Below are 17,338 nucleotides of genomic sequence, written 5' to 3'. Positions count from 1 at the left end.
CCTACACACCACATGGTACCGTGAAACGGCACATAACAGGAATATGCAGCTAACTACCAGATAACAGGCTAAAAGCCTTTCAGATACTTCTTTCACTTCATCAATCATCCCACTCCAATGCAATGCATCATATAATCGTAGCAAGCTATTATGTAGATAAACAGATCATACATATATTTCCAGAACATAATAGATATATATGCTAGATATTATATGTCAAACATACATCAGTATCATATCATCATATGGGGGTCTAATTAATACTTACCGACCTTACAACAGTCACAGTCGACTTAGGCGACCCGTGCAACCTTACAGAACATTTCAAACAAATTGGGCTTACACCCCCGTGTGGCCCATACAGCCTAAATTGGCGCTGACCGTGTAACTCACGCGGCCTGGCCCAAAATTTCGCACACCCGTATGGTGCACCCTTGTGGTCCACACGCTCGTGTCCGTCACGCCCGTATGGCGCCCGTACGGTCTGGCTCGTCGATCACATGGCCGTGTCTCGCCACACGGCCTCCACACGGGCAGTCCACAGGCCCGTGTGACGTCAACAATTTACTTTTCGACTTTCATCGAATCGCGATTTTTATGCAATTGAGGTATACACCTCGTACCGATTCGAAGCTAACGCAATCCCGAGCACTGCAGAACCTATTATTGAACAGTATTTCACCCTTTTAGTCACTTAATCTGAGTTACTAAGAAACAGGCAAATCCCGAAAGTTAATGACAACGATACCTTAAACGAAAAACAGTGATTCCTCGCTGTTTAGAACATCGATTAGTGATCCACAGAACCTTGATTGTCTCATAAATAGAAAACAATCTCTTAATAACCTAACATTTATCAAAACGAAATAGAACACATCTGCACACTTATCAAAAGTGCGTCTCCAAAGACAAAAGCAAAACTATCGAAAAGAGAGAAAATGGATAGGAAATAGTGTAATGAAATTTCGGCAGCATAAGAGGGGGATTTTCGGAGAAAAGAAAACAAAGAGAAAGGTGGAGAGGAAAGTTACAGAGAATTTCGACAGGAGAGGATTTTTGGAAAGAATAAAAAACTAACCAGATAACCCTAAAATCTACTACTACTCCCTTATTCAACAGTTTACTAAAACTCAAACTCCTAGCCGAAATTTGCAGCAAAATACTCCTCCTTTTTCCCATGCAGAGAATCGAACCCTAGACCCCATCATACCAACACACCACTTAGCCACCAGACCAGTAAGCCCGTTCTGTTATATTTTTACAAATAAATTCTTATAAGCTCATTAACCAAAAGCCAGACTTTATTCATATAAAAACCAAATTTTAGCCCAAGCCTAGACTTGAACTTGGGACCTCTCCAACACACCCCAAAGCACTTATTAACATAACCAGGCATATATTTATGTCAAAGCAGAAATACAACTAATATTCCAAAAGTCGAAATTACGAAATTTGGGGCGTTACAGTAACGTCTAGGCCAAGTTTAAGGTGTGATAAAAAATATTAGTGAAGTGAACAAATTTTTAAAAAACTCATAAATTTTCTATAAAAAATTATCTATTGTAACAATGAAGTATACACAGACTACCATGTGGGCTGTCATGACAGTATCATTAAAAATTTAAAAGTTCAATCAAATTTTCTATTCAAAGCAAAGTAATTTGACTAAAATTTGAAGGTTAAAGACCACGGTGATAAAATAAGAGGGTCGAAGTTACAAAATTAGTAAATGTTAAGAGCTAAATTTATTATTATATTATTGATAAATCAAATAAAAAAAATTTTAAAACTGTGATTTTGATTTTTTTTATAGAAATTAACTTTTGGATGAAATGATAGTTTGTCTTCGTATTTTAAATTTTTATTTTTTAAAATATATATATTATTTAGATGCTCATGAATATTTTAAAATATTAATATTATCAACTAAATATATATATTATTTGGATGAAATGTTAATTTAAGTTATCTTTAATTTAATATTTAATAATTCTATAAATTTTTAAAATTTTAAATATAAATAACTTAACATACTTTTTAATACATAAAAATATTTTAAAATTTTTTTATCAACTAAATATTCTTTCATAGAAAAGTATTATAAGTAGCTAATGACCAAGTCTCGTACAAAGATATAATCAATACAAGACAAACTATACAAAAATATAAGTAATACAAGAAAAACCATACAAGACAAATATCCAATACGCTTGAAACCCAATTCTGGGAGAAAGAGCGAATTTAACTTGAATTCGACTACCATTGCCAAAAAGAGAAAGCATGGTGGAAACCCTCACCAATATGTTGGTGTTCAACCATTTGGGCAAAGAAGCCACCATAATGAATAGAACCCTCCATTGCCATGGTCTTGCCTTTGCTAACCTGAAAGAGCAAATGCGAAAGCTCAAGCAAATTAGGTAGTCTCAGGATCCCCCAAAAAATTCTATATGGGTAGAGGCGAATCTAGGGGGCTGGCAAGGGCCCGAGTCCCCTTAAAATGAAAAAATGTTATTTAGGTTCTTTAATTTTTTTTAAAATTTTAAATTAATAAAGATAAAATTACACTTTGACCCCCCTAAAATTATAAAAATTTGATTTAATCTTTTAAAAATTATAAAAATATGGACTACAAAAAAATAAAAGTTCATTTGCCTTCTAAAAAATTGTTCTGGCTTCGCCCTTGCATATGGGAACCAAATCCTTCAATCGACACCATTGTCGTAACTCGATAACATGAAGACAACGCATTATTAGTCCACTTAGTTTTCTCTAAAAATTGTAGCAATTCTTATCTACTGCTTTCTCTTAAAGTGGCGGTGATTTTAATTTTAATTTTTTGTAGTCATATTTTGACGTATATATAGGATTGGCTGAGGTAAGGGTATTGCCAGATCTATTGAGAATCATTATCAAGGGCTTCATCATAATAAAACACTATGGTTATGTTCACAAGATTGGTCTCCTAGATAAGGAGGAGGGATGGCCATTTGAGACTTGGCTTTTAGTACATCACTAATACGATGGATCTATTAGGCTCTCGGTAGCGATTTATTGGTTGACCAAAGTTTATTGTTTGGTTGATCTAATGATGTCAAGGTTAATATGCATTTCTCAACGGTTGATCAAGGTGATGCATCTTTAGTTTATTTATGAACCTTTAAATGTTGTAGTTACTATCTGTTCATCTCTCTTCTATTGTTGTTTTCTTTTTTTTTTGTAGATAGTGGCATTTATGTAACAATTTGTAATGTTTTATTTGTTTACTGTACTAATGTCCATGTCTATGTAAAATTTTGTTGAATTTTGTCTTCGGTTGCAACTAGACGAAGCCACTACAGTTGTAAAAATGGAGATGGACACAATCAATTTGTTTATGCAGTTTGAAAGCTTTCAATGTCTGTGGCCCAAAAAGTAATCCACTATATAATCAAACAAGTATAAACTGTGATTTAAGTTTAACTCACTCTCCAAATTACAACCTCAAACTTATACTTCAACCTAAACCATTTATTCTTTAAAACTTTCGCCTTAGATGTAAATTGATTAACACAATAGTTCCTTATTTAACAAATAAAATGCTCTACTACATTTAACCTAAACGTGTGATCCAGTATATAAACATAAAAAGCTTGATAAAATACAATCAGTACCAATTTTTAATTCCACTAAAATCATCTTCAATAAATTGTACATTTAGCAGGGATCTTCTTTTCATCATATTTTTTTTTAAAGATAAAATCTTTTATTTAAAGGAATTTGGATACTAATGAGAAATTGAAGTCAATCAGTGCTTACCTTGATTCTTTTTATATATGCCTTTATTTTAGTATATCTGTATATGAAGTTTACTGATAAGGGGATTCTTCAAATTTGTTTAATGAGGTTGGAAAACATACAGTATGATCTGTGTCACAAACGTGAAATTTAAAGCTCAGAAACTGTTATCGTCAAGGATGTAAATAAACAAGGAAAAAGAAAACAGTAGGTGGAGACGAACAATAATATAATAATACATGTATTTATATTTTTTAGAGTATATTATATTTATATTTATTTTAAACCGAAATGATTTATTTATATCGGTATAAAAATTTAACTAGTTTAACACTCATTCTTATATTTTCGTACGATTAATATTTTAATGATCTAACCATCATATTTTATATTTCATTTTTATAGATTAAGCATCCTAAATTTTATGTAAATTAAAAATTTCTAACTATTTATTTTATGTAAAAAAATATTTCAATCGTTCAATAAATATCAATATATAGTATTTTAGATTGATATAATAGAGATATCAGATTGATTTGATTTTTTTCTTGAACAATCTCATTATAGGTTCTGATCATATCTGCTCTTTTTGACACAATGTCTAGAACTGCCCATCTCCCCTCCTCAACTCATAAATAAGAGGATATTGCGCTTTAATGCAGTAGATCAATTCGAAAAATTATATGTATAAAAAATACAATTATATAGATAAATTTAATGATTAAATTATTAAAATATTAATCTTACAAAAACATAAAAAAAAAAATTACTTCAATTTTACATTGGATGACTCCCTTTATTAAAATAAGCAATTTATTATTATGATTACACTCACTTGCTGCTCATATAATACACAAGCACCTATGAAGCAAAATCAAAATTCTGCCAAAAATTTAGAAAGGTAAACTACATTTAAGTTAGATTAAATTATCAGTAAATTTACATTCTAGTCACTCAACTTTAAAAAGTTATAAAATAGTTATTCAATTATTTGAAAATTTTCATTTAAGTTACTAAACTATTTGAAAGTTATTATTTAAGTCATTGGTTGTCAAGGTATTTTAGAAGTCTGGCTAGCAAACTCCAAGCGATGATTTGACAATCAGTATAGTGAGTCAATACCCATCGATAAGTAGAAGAGTATAGCTTAGATCTAAGTCAATATGATGGTCAGTGTCGGAGTCGAAGAAGATAGCTGATTGGATGTATACTCATAGATTCGTGATGTTCAAAACTAATTTATGGAAAAAATGAACTATAAAAAAGAAAGGAAATGAGAACTTTTGATTGGTGCAAGCAGTGCGAACAAAGAAGGCCATATGATAACGATTTTAATAGCCAGGTAATTTAAATGAAAACTTTTGAATAGTTCAGTGGTTATTTTGTAACTTTTAAAATTGATTGACCAAAATATAAACTTACTAATAGTTTAGTGACTTTGGGTGTAGTCTACCCAATTTAAAAAAAATTTAATGAGCCTAGGCTGAATTCAAATGTCGGCATCAAAGCATAGCAAAATGGACTCAGCCCAAGCAATAGTAACACGACTTAGAAAACCTAGGCTTCATAAAATCCAAGCCCTTTTCTGATTACTTGTCCAGTCCATTTCAAAGACCCAAGATCACTATAAAAATTTCATTTTCTCAATTAAAATCATTTGTAAAATTTTCAATTTAATTGGCGTTAAAGCTGTTAATTGTGAAAATCTAATGTTGTATACTTCTAGTGATTACAGATTCAAGTAAATTATAAATACTTATGCATTAATAACACTGTAATATCTTTCAATACCTAGTTAATATTACACCGTTTAAGATGCTTTTCCTTGAGGAATATTTTTTAAACCTCGATGGTAAATTCTAATATAAGGGTGAAAGTATATATTAAGTTCCGCTATTATAGGAAATGGATTAAATCTGTCTATAAATGGATTGATTTATTTCATGTCTTATAAAAATAATCAAATAAGATTAAATTGTAATTGAGTTAATGTTTATTATTTTAAAAAGGCTTAAATCATAAAATAGTATCTAAACTATACTCTTTTTTCTCAAGTTGATACCTAAACTTTTTTTGTCATAAGTTATTTAAATTATACCACGTAATTTAAAGTGGTACTTAAATTGTATTCTGTTAACTGAATTATCCTGGCCATTAAAAAAAATCTCTTAACCAATTAATATGTGATACCTTACACTTTTAAATTACAATTAAAATAAAAGAATACAAATAAATTAAATTATAAAAATCAAAGTTAAATAAATGAAAACATTTCAAAATTTTTACACTCTCCGCATGAATCTTTCTTCTCTTTTAATGCACTTTTTTTAACTGTTAGATAATTTCTCTTTGCACTCCTTTTATCATACTTTTTAAATTAAACTTTTTTCTAGTATTTAGATTTCTACTTTATATGATTTTTGCATTATAAAAATTCACCCATTGATTATTTTATATAAAGTATATAGAAAAGAATAAAAAAAAATCATTTTTAAAAAAAATAATACATAAGTTTCGAATTTAGGTGAGAAAGAACTTGAAATCGAAGTTAAAAAATGAAAAAAAATATCAACGTTAGAATCTAGGTTTTGTCGTTGAAAACTGGGTTTGGATGAGTTTTTCAATGGATTCTTGAATTTTTCGTCACTAGGGTTCTTGGGTGAAGGACAAATAGATGAATATGTTTATAAGTTTATCTTTAAAAAAAGTTTAAGGAAATAATATTTAATATTTTTTTGGGTTTGTTTTAATAAAAAATTGTCACGTTAAAATGTTTGCCTAAGAGTTTTTTTAATGGTTGCGGTAATTTGGGTAACAAAGTATAGTTTAGGTACCACTTAATACTAAAAAAAGTTTAAGTGCCAACTTGAAGAAAATGATATAGTTTAGGTATCATTTTATGGTTTAAGCCTTTAAAAAATAACATGAAAATTATTTTTTATTTGCAGTTAAATTCCAAACAACAAGTTTTATTTACAAAACCGTAAAAACTTTCAAAATATTAACTTTGTTGAATAGGAAATAACATTTTTAAATAGTAAATGTTAATTCTATTAAAATTTAATCTTATTTAATTCTTTTCAATAATAAAAAAAATTAAATTAATTCATTTAATAATAGAGGAATTGCTATCTTTACAATAAAGGGTCATTCCAAGTACTTTCACTGTTTTTCCTTCCTCTATTTTTCTGTTTCCAAAAGCATCATTATTTCAATAATAAAATCACAATTATGTTTTTTACCTCTTTACTTCTTCTCTAATTACTTTGACTAACATGTTTTATTTTTTATTTTTTAAACTTATAGAATTTTATAAATATATTTTATATATTTTATAAATATTTTCATTTAAAAAAATTGAATTAATTTTATTTTATAGGCATATGAAACATTTTACAAAACTTTAGCATGCAATTTTATAAAAAAAATATTTGATAGATGTATCATTTCAGAAAACAAATGAAAGTAGGGCTATATTTATAAATTAAACTTTAATGATATTTTATAAGTCATGAAAAAAATATCTGAATTATTAGGGTATTTTTAACAACAAAAGTGAGAATTCATAAAATAATATTTTTAAATCAAATTTTCATTATAGTTCTAATTATATTTGCTCTTTGTGATATAAAGTTTCGAATTTCTCATAGCCCTTCCTCAACCCATAGAAAAAAAGACAACACACTTCAACACACTAAAATTCACTCCTCCTGCATTAGTAACAATGCCCATGCCAATCGAGCTAAGACTCAATTAACCTAAACTAATACTTTAGATTTAATAATTCAATATTTTTGTCAACCTATTTTAATACTGATGTTATTATAACTATTTTTATATTGATGTACTAAATAAAATTTTCCTTGTATTACTACATTAACCAACCAAACAATATTTAATAATTCAGTATCGATGTACTAGTTTCTTAAAGTTTAATATTTTGGATAGAATTTAGATTTAGACTTTAAGATTACATTAATTAGATTTTAAATTTTAAAATTTAACCTAAATTTTAGGAGTTTAGATTTGAATTTCTAATTTTGATCATTTTAGTTTTCTTTCTTAAGTTAATTGTAAATATTTTTGGTTTTTTTTCCTTTGACTATAGACAGTAGATATTATTTTATTTTTAGATTAGTCATTTGGAGTAAATTTTTTTTAGGCACGAAACTCTAATTATCTAATTTTGTAAGACTGACTCCAGATAGGTATTGTAAGGGTGCTATAACCTTCCCTACTGTAACATTCTTTGCACGACATGATAGTTGTGTCCTATCTATAAGATGCTACATTCATTGTCGGAGCAACTACAATTAATTTTACAGTAAAATATTCACATGCATATGTAATTTGATGCCAATGACATTCATTTATGGTTAAACAATCAAACCGACTCTTAATCGAGCTTACGAAATCTCTTCTGTTGAACCGAGCATGAAATATGACCAAATTGTAAAGTTTCTAAAAATACAGAGTTGACGTTGTGATGTCATCTACCTCACATCATGATGTCGCCAAATAGTTTGTTACATCACGACATCAAACCACTTGACATCACGATATCACATACTGTTAGTCGGCGTTGTGGCAAGGAGAAATGGTTGTCAGGACGAGGACTCTGTTCTTGGTAAAAATGAACCATTTACTACCTATTTCAAGCTTTCCAACCAAATCATACAAGATATGCACCAAAAATTTACTTAACTTCATTCAAAACCTGTAAGAAACATACCAAACAAACTCAATATTCAATCCAACCTTTAAACTAAACATTCAATATATATTTCTCAACTAAATTCAAACAATTCAAATGACATTACAATATACTAACCAAAACATCTAAGCACTTATCCTTACCTAGTAGTCTTTACCACAAAGAAACATACCAATTCATTTCAATTTCATGCACATAAGTGTACACTTTACACATCTAGAGCCATAAGCATTAAACATAACCATCACTTATCAAGATTGGGCCATGTATTCACCAAGTCATTCAATACCAACTTTACCTATGCCAATTCACTTTAAAACATGTCATTTCATATGCCATACATATTTCAAACTTAAAAATCCAAGTATACTGTTCAACTAGGTATCACAAATGCCAAATCATGCATTTCTAAACCATATACCAAAACCAACATCTAATTCAAATAAATCAAGTTCAACAACACATTCAACTTATAAAGATTTATATACATTAAGGAGAACATCAAGACAACTTATATACATGCCACAATTCCTTGACTCAAAATGCTTAAAAAGCTATCAATTCAGTGATAGGATAGTGTGAGCTTCGAATGATCCAGTTTAACGTGTTTCGTAAGATAACAATCTACAAGGAAAAAGGAAAACAAACTGGGTAAGCATATATGATACTTAGTAAGTTCATAGGCATTAAACAAAGACTTACCTTATCTTTGAATGAAGCACAATAAGCCATCAAGGTTGGCCCAATTGGCTGGACATGGCAAACCACATATCAATAAGGTGAGTTTTAACTTGTAAATAAAACTTATAATACCACAATCGCATATAATTTCAATTCATGTCATTTTGATTAACTAGATAAAAACATATTCAATCATGGAATGAAACAATTGCATTTTCAAGTTCAAATTCAACATTTCACAAGTGAATATCAAGATCAGTATGACTCATACCAATTTTTCATTTCATATAAATTGTTTCTGTAAAGACCCGGTTTAGACCTTAGCCGGAACAGTGGTTTTGGGACTACAAATTCGAGTCAGAAAAAAATATTTAAATATTATTTTCTGTGTTTACAATATGTGGTTAAACTTGTGTGAAAGTTTCGTATGAAAATTTAATCGTTTGTGTGCTCAATTTGATAAAAGGGCTTAATCGCAAAAAATGTAAAATTTATGTTCTATTTGCTAAAGTACCAAATTATTATGTCTTTATATATATGGAGTCCTTATGATGCAATTATACCATTGAATTAATGCATAGAAATATTTGGTCATGAGATAGTGGAATTTTAATGAAAATAATAAGGTTAAATATGTACATGACTTATTAATGTTTGTTTAATTAAAACAAAAGTATGAAAATTGGCCCTTATCATTCATATTAGTCGAAAATCACAAGAAAAGAAAAGAAATAAGAGCTTTAGGGTTTGGCCATGCTAAAGCTAAATTGAAGGTTCATTTTTGCTCTGTTTTTGATGATTTTTACGTTTTTGTGATCGTTGCTTAGTAATCTATCAAGCCCATGTCTCAATTTCTGATTTTGTTGATGATTTTAAGTTGAGCCATTGATGAAATTGTGAGCTTTGTGTTGTTAAATGATGAAAAATGAAAGATATGTGTTAGATAAATATGTTTTGTCTTTGAATTTTTGATGAATTTGAGTATTTTGGGCTAAATTGTGAAAATGAGAAATTAAGGGACTAAAATGTGAAATAAATGAAATATGCGGGCTTATATGAACTCTATGAAAATTCTACTAAGCATGTGTATAAGGAATTTTTGTGTATTATGTGATTTTATGAATTAGGGACTAAAGAGTTAAAATGTGAAAATGTGAGAGCTAATTTGTAAAATGCCTAAATATGTGCATATGGATTGAATTGAATGATTTTTTGAATAAAATGGTTAATTTTGAATACATATAGATCAAGAAAAGAGGAATTCGGATTTAGATCGAGGGAAATCAAAGGTTATCGAGTAAACAATCCGTATTGTCAATTTCGAGTATGAGGTAAGTTCGTACGTGATAAATGATGTTACAGTTATGTTTTAATGCTTTGATAATGCATAAATTGTATATATATTTGACTATGGTTTGAGCACGATGATAAATAGATTATGTTCGACACTAAGTATGCGATTTGAAATAGCTTCGGCTATAAATAGCACTAAGTGTGTGAATTGGAATAGCTTCAGCTATATGAGACACTAAGTGTGTGATACCGAGATAACTTCGGTTTATTGAGATGGCACTAAGTGTGTGAGATTGTTACAGTTTTGGCTAATCATGCACTAAGTGTGTGAATTCTTAAAGTATGGAAAGATTTCTAAACAAATTAATGTATTTGAACGAGAGGTGAGAACGAAATGAATAAATACGGGAAAGATCAGTTATGTACGATACCTATGTGGTAGATGATACTATGTGTATGAAGCTTGATAAACTTGTATAAACATGTTAAGTGTGATGGAATAGAATTGAAAGATAATTTGTGAACTACTAAGTGATTAGTAGATGATGTTTCGTATTATATAAACTCTTGATTATATTCGGTACGAACTTACTAAGCTTTTAAGCTTACTGTGCAAAATGCTTTCTACTTTACAGTGTTATAAAGCTAGCTCGGATCTGGGGATTGTCAGCAACTCATTCACACTATCAGACATCTATTTTGGTACCATTTTGAGAGTTATATATATATGGTATATGGCATCTATAGGTTAGAGTTATTTTGGTATGTTTTGAGATGTGAATATCTAGCCATGTGATATGGCTTGGTTTTGGTTGTGTATAAGAATGAAGTATGGATTGTAAACTATGTGAAATAATTATGTCAATATGAGGTGTTCATGTATGGTCAATAGTAATGGTCAATTTGGTAAGACTTTGGTATGTGCTTATTTGAGGTAATGGTATAATGATGCTATGAGAATGAATGAAGTGTATTAAGATTATGGAACATATGTCTTGGTATGATTATAGATTATGATTTGGCATGATTTGGTATAGATGTCAAGCATCAAATTTATTAATGATGGTATGGCATGAATGGTGTATGTTTTAGTTGTGAATTGGTTGAGAATTTGGTATAAAATGGTTTGTTTTGGTGCTTGTAGGGAAGACTCAAAATGGGTGGAAAATTTGGCTTTGCAAATAGCCTATTTTTGTCCACACGGGCAGAGACACAGATGTGTGTTTCAGCCGTGTGTGACACACGGTTATGTTGCATGGCGGTGTGTCCTCTGGGGTACCCTACGAATTAAATTCAGTATACCCTACAGTTTTGACACAGTCTAGACACAAAGTTGTGTCTATCGGTCGTGTGTAGCACACGGGCTGGCACATGGGTGTGTGGTCGGTCGTGTGACCCAAGTCAGTAGCCTCCTTAATTTTCACACGGCTTGGCATACGGGCATGTCATGTGGCCATGTGGACAAGTTAGTGTGTGTACGCTATTTTTCTACGGCCTAAACAAATGGGTGTGTCAATACCGTGTGAGACATACGGCCTGTTCACACGAGCGTGTGACCTTTATAATTTAGAAAAATGTTTAAATTTTGGAAAAATTTGTATGTGCTTAGTTTAGTCCCGACCCCTTTTTAAAGCATGTTTAAGGTTTCGATGACCTAGGGAAGGGACTTTATATGAATGTTTGATTATGATATGATGATGTATGACTTTTTGATTGTGAAATGAATTTGAAATGTTCTAATGTTCCGGTAATGTCTCTTAACCCTAGTCCAGTGATGGATACGGGTTAGGGGTGTTACATTTTATTGGTATCAGAGCCACAATTTAGTTGATTTTAGGACAACGTAGCGTGTGGGAGTCTAGATATACATGGCATATATATAAACTGCGATAGTGTGATGATTCCAGATATTTAAAATGTGTTTTCATATAACAAATAGATCCCAAATGAGCAATAGCTGATGATGTTGAAAGCAATGCACCCGCACCCGCTCAAGGGGCAGCGCCGACCGATTCTAGGCCTATTTCTAGTAGTCAGGAGGAGAGGCTAAGTAAGCCTTCTTCCAAATGATGAGCGAGTGGTTTACGGAATTCATTCGAATGAATCCAGTTGCTCAACAACCTCCACCTTCACCTGTTCCTCAACAAGTCCCAGTTGTGCCACAAGTAATAGATCCGATTTGATTGAGTAAGCCACCTGTTGACAAGATTCGTAAACATGAAGCTGAAGAGTTTCAGGCTACAGTTGATGATGATGCCAAGAGAGTTGAGTTTTGGCTCGAGAACACTATCAGAGTATTCGATGAATTATCCTTACTCCAGATGAATGTATCAAATGAGTAGTATCTTTGCTTAGAGATAATACATATCACTGGTGGAAAAAGTTGACATCGGTGGTTCCTAGAGAATGGGTTACTTAGGAATTCTTCCAGATCGAGTTCTAGAAAAAGTATATAAGTCAGAGATTCCTCAATCAAAAACATAAAGAGTTTCTAGAATTGAAACAAGGCCGGATGATTGTTACTGAATGTGAAAGAGAATTTGTACACTTGAGCAAGTATGCTCGGGAATACGTGTCTACTGAAGAGATCATATGTAAAAGATTTGTTGATGGATTGAATGAAGATATAAAGTTGTTAGTCAGGATACTTGAATTGGAAGAATTTGTAGTACTAGTTGAGAGGGCTTGTAAAGCCAAAGATCTCAGCAAAGAAAAGAGAAAAGCTGATTCAGAGGCTAGAGATTCGAGGAAGTGATCGATGAATAAATCTTATCATTTTTTGACGAAGAAATTAAGAGATTACTTTAATCGATCGACAGCTTCAATGGGCTATCAGAGTAAAGATCACGGGAAGCGATACACTAATCCTAAAGTTCAAACCACATCGGTATCGAACGTTGGTAACATAAAAGATGTTAAGCCTAAGTGTCAACAATGTGGAAGATGACATTTTGGTGATTGTTGGGGAAAAAGTAATAACAGAGCTTGTTACATTTGTGGTTCACGAGATCACTTTATAAAAGATTGCCCGAAGTTAGCTGAAAAAGATAATGCTCAGAATATGAGTCCAATCAACACTGTAGTTAGAGGTAGACCACCTAGAAACACGGGAAGAGTGAGTGGTGGTAGAGGTGTGACACGAGACACTACTGTGAGATCTGATGCTAGAGCACCTGCACGAGCCTATGTTGTTCGCGCACGTGAAGAAGCGTCATATCCAGATGTTATTATCGGTACTTTTACTCTCTATGATACTAAAGTTATTGCATTGATAGATCCAGGATCTATTCATTCGTATATATTAAATTTAATATCCAGTAAGACTTTGCCTGTAGAGTATACTAAATTTGTAAGTAGAGTATCGAACCCTTTAGGCAAGTGTGTGTTGGTTGATAAAGTGTGCAAGAATTGTCCATTGATGGTTCGGGGTAATTGTTTGCCAGCCGATTTGATGTTGCTACCATTTGAAGAGTTTGACATAATCCCAGGTTTGACTATCGATGCATGATGCTGTTGTCAATTACAAACGAAAGATGATTGATTTGAGATGTTAGAGTAATGAGATTATTTGAATTGAATCAGATGTTTTGAACGGATTGCCAGCGGTGATTTCAATGATGTTGGCTCAGAAATATGTGAGAAAGGCTTGTAAAGTTTACTTAACTTATGTGCTTGAAACGAAGGTGATTGAAAAGAAGATTGGATCAGTGTCAGTTGTGTGTGACTACCCAGATGTGTTTCCTGAAGAGTTGCAGGCTTTACCACCGATCCGAGAGGTTGAATTTGGTATTGAGTTAGTGCCTGGAACAACTCTAATATCGATAGCTCCGTATAGAATGGCTCTGACTGAGTTAAAAGAATTAAAGTCTCAGTTGCAAGAGTTGATCGATAGAGGATTCGCAAGACCGAGTTTCTCACCTTGGGGTGCACCTGTTCTGTTTGTGAAAAAGAAAGACGGCACGATGAGAATGTGTTTTGATTATCGTCAATTGAACAAAGTGACTATCAAGAACAAATATCCTCTGCCCCGAATTGACGATTTGTTTGATCAGCTGAAAGGAGCTACCGTGTTTTCAAAGATAGATCTGAGATTAGGTTACTATCAGTTGCGAGTAAAAGATTCAGACATTCTGAAAACTACTTTCAGAACGAGGTACGGATATTATGAGTTTCTAGTTGTGCCTTTCGGGTTAACGAATGCACCTGCTGTTTTTATGGATTTGATGAATAGAATTTTCAGACTGTATTTAGATCGATTTGTTGTCGTATTCATTGATGACATTTTGATTTATTCACGTGATGAAACTGAGCATGTCGAACATTTGAGAATAGTGCTACAGACTTTGCGAGATAAGCAGTTATATGCAAAGTTTAGGAAATGTGAATTTTGGTTACGAGAAGTCGGTTTTCTAGGACATGTAGTGTCGACATCAGGTATTCGAGTTGATCCGACCAAGATTTCAACCATTTTGGATTGGAAGCCTCCGAGAAATGTCTCTAAGCCCATAGTTTTCTAGGACTTGCTGGTTATTACCGTTGGTTCGTAAAAGGCTTTTCTATGATTGCGACACCGTTGACAAAATTGCTTCAGAAAGATATGAAATTTGAATGGTCTGAAAAGTGTCAGAAAAATTTTGATCAGTTGAAAACTCTTGTGACAGCCCAAAATTAACCCTAGTCGGGAAGTGGTTTCGGGACCGCTAAACCGAGTCACCGAAAGGTTTGAATGTGATGTTTATTGTCTAGAATATGTAATCATGAATGTGTGAAAATTTCAAGCTTCGATTTAGTCGATTGCATGTGAATTTAGTCAATAGGACTTATATGAGAAAATTTTAAAATGTGATAGGTCAATGCATGAGGACCTATTAGTGCATGTGGAAGAAAAAGGGGACTTGCATGTCAAATTCCCCCTCCCTAATATGTAGTGGCCGGCCATGCTATGGGTGGAAACATGTCACCAACATGTTGTGTTAGTGATGTATGGTAAGGAAAATAAAATAATAAGCATGATAATTAAATAATGAAAGGAAGGGTGATGGAAAAAAAATAACATGGTCTCACCCCCTTGTTGCCGTGAATTGAAGAAAGAAAAAAAAAAGTGTTCATTCTTGAACATCCTTGGCCGAATAGAGGAAAGAAAGGAAGGGGAAAAAGCTTGAGAAAATCGGCTATGGTGGTTTGCTAGACTAAGGTATGTTTGATATTATTCTTTGAGATTCATGTATATTTTAAGTTGTAAGTGAAAATCTACCTAGCCATGGTTCAAATTTTGTTAATTGATGGAGATGATATTCGGCCATGAATGTTACATTCTTGGTTGGTATTTTGATGTCTTTGGTGATGAGGTATGAAGATGGTTGATTTTGAGTGTTTAATAAAAAGGATGCATGAATTATTGTTAAATAATGGTCGAATGTAGCATGATTAAAGATGTGAATAAATTGAAGTTAAGGAGGTTGTCAATGAAAAATATGAGTTGGATGAGGCTTAAAGAATAAAAATCTAGGTGACTAGAGGTCAAGGACATTCGGTCATAGGTTTGTATGCTAGCAAAATCGGCCAAGTGATTATGTGGTGGAAATTAAGTGTTAAATGGAATGAAAATGATATTATATGGGGGTATGCATATTCGGCCATATGAGTAAATATATATAGATGATGTTAAATTTGATTATGTATAATGGGCATTAAGATGTGGAACTTAAGAAATTAGAAGTAAATGAACTTGATAGTATTTAAGAGATAGAGGTGATAGATTAATGTTGCACATTCGGCTATGGTTAGGCATGTTGATGATCTTATCTTGATTTAGATAATTAGGCATAAAAGGGTGGCAAAGGGGATGAAATTGTCGAATGATTAGTTGGGTAACAAAAGAAGCATTCGGCCATCCCTTGAGAGCTTGTGTGATGTTGGGTTTAAAATTAGCAAAGGTAACTTACCTAATGCATGTGCATGGGTGATTAGATTTTGATGATATGGTAGTTGCATGAGGTTATTAGCCGAATATACTAACATACATATACATGTGAAATTGGATTGTAAATATTTGGCAAGGTGGTTAAACTAGTTAAATTATTGATTAAGCTCAAGGAGTTAAAGGAGGTGAATCGAGCAAAGGCAAAGAAAAGGTCATCGAGTAGCCGAGTTGGAACCGTCTTACCCAACACGAGGTAAGTCGTTAAGCATGTAGTTGGCATTATTTCAAATGGTCATAATGTTTATGTATTGATGCTGAATGGAATGAATAAATATACATATATATATATGCATGTACGTATGTGATGATGAAATTGTTGAATGAAAAGAAAAGAGGTAAGATGTACTGAGTTGTTGATCTCGGCACTAAACGTGCGGGTATAACCATTTATGACCATGAGATTGGCGCTAAGTGCGCGGGATTGAATTGTACAGCACTAAGTGTGCGACTTGACTATGTTGCACTAAGTGTGCGAAACGAATATGATGCACTAAGTGTGCGAATTGACCATGCGGCACTAAGTGTGCGAGTTTGACTATGTAGCACTAAGTGTGCGATTTGATTACGTAGCACTAAGTGTGCGAGTTGATTATATAGCACTGAGTGTGCGGACTCAATATACATTCGTGAATCATTATGGACACTATGTGTGAGACACTATTGAGTCGATCGCGGACAGCGGATCGGGTAAGTGTCTTGAGTACATGGCTAATAGGTGCTATGCTTATACTTGGTGTTGAGCTCGGTAAGTTTGAACCTATGTGACAAATATACTTGAAGTCACGTACATAAAATTTATCGTAGGATGGGTGAAAGGCCGTTTAGTCGTTTGATTGTAACGAAAATAAATTGATTTATGAAAATGCCTCAATGTCCTATTGATGAGTATATGG

The sequence above is a fragment of the Gossypium hirsutum genome, chromosome A02 (genome assembly GCF_007990345.1).
Source record: "Gossypium hirsutum isolate 1008001.06 chromosome A02, Gossypium_hirsutum_v2.1, whole genome shotgun sequence".
NCBI lineage: Eukaryota > Viridiplantae > Streptophyta > Magnoliopsida > Malvales > Malvaceae > Gossypium > Gossypium hirsutum.
Note: the sequence above shows the minus strand (reverse complement) of the source record.